Below are 1,387 nucleotides of genomic sequence, written 5' to 3'. Positions count from 1 at the left end.
AGGCTTTGTGCCCTCCCTGCTCAGAGGACATCATTAGGACATCTCTGAAGATTTGCACACAGGACACTGCAATGAAAAGGAAACACTCCAAATCTAAATGAAGGACAGGACACAGGACACTGCAATGAAAGTGAGACACCCCAAGTCCTAAGATGGAGCCACTTTGCAGGAGATGTGAAGGATAGGCAGAAGAGCGGCTACTGCTTCAGTGAAAGAAAAGAAGAAATTAGGAAATGTGGCCTTATTCYAGAGTGRGYCAGAGAATCTGRCCAAAGAGAATCTAGAGAGCTCTGAGGMAGTCATGTCCTTCCTGCCTTCTACAGGAKGGRGTGGCTGGCATCCATGGACATGGGAACAGCTGGTTGCTATGGCAGGAAATCTGCTCTCTTTCCAAGGTTGTGGAGATCAGGACATGGCCACATGACCACAAGTAGGAATATGCAGCAGCCATGCTCAAAGACCAAGGAGCTGCCAGCCATTGAGGCGCATGGCAGTCATGTGTGTGTCACAGAGCACATCAGAGATTCACAGAATGGTTGAGGTTGGAAGAGATGTCTAGAGATCCGCTATTCCAAGCCTCACCTTGTACAGGGTAACCTAGAGCATGTGGCGCAGGGTCACATCCAGGTGGAGAGAAGATCTCCAGAGAAGGAGTTTCCACAGCCTCTCTGGGCAGCCAGTTCCAGGGCTCTGTGACCCGCAAAGAAATTCTTCCTCACATGGAGATGGAATGTCCTGTGTTTCAACTGGTACCCATTACCCCTTGTCCTGTCACTGGCCACCAGTGAGAAGACTTTGGCACCATCCTCTCTACACTCTTCCTTCAGGTGCTTCTATTTATTGATTTAATCTCCTCTCAGTCTTCTCTGTGCTAGACTAACGACCCCCAGCTCACTTAGACTTTCCTCAAATGACAGATGCTCCAGTCCCTTAATCACCTTCATCGCTTTACACTTGACCCACTCAAAAAGTTCCACATTCTTTGAGCCCTTCGACCCCTGGCACTGTGTGGAACCGCCGTCTGTCTCCATCCAGGCAAGGAAGATGCGGGACCTGGTCCCCAACGTGGTGAATTGGCTTCAGGACGTTGATGGGCAGATGGACACCAAGGCGCTGGCACTGCTGCACAATGTGCTGCACCTCACTGACCCACGGCAGAGCAGCCACCTCCGCGTGCAGATGCCCCAGGACCTCCTGCCCTTCTTCCCCATCGTGAGCACAGCAGCAGGGAGCTGCTGGGGTACCTTGGGGTTCCCCATCACCGTGCTCCTGCTCCGCAGGCACCTGCATGAGATGGCTGAGACAGGGCAGAGCTCCTGCCTTGAGAGCTATCTGGAGAGGAGGCCCCAGTAGTGCCAGCCCTGGCCTGGAGGTGCTGGCCCTGTGC

Source organism: Nothoprocta perdicaria, unplaced genomic scaffold (assembly GCF_003342845.1).
Source record: "Nothoprocta perdicaria isolate Ctin4 unplaced genomic scaffold, notPer1 scaffold_948, whole genome shotgun sequence".
Taxonomy (NCBI): Eukaryota; Metazoa; Chordata; class Aves; order Tinamiformes; family Tinamidae; genus Nothoprocta; species Nothoprocta perdicaria.
The sequence above is the reverse complement of the archived record's forward strand: the minus strand, read 5'-3'. Positions refer to the sequence as shown.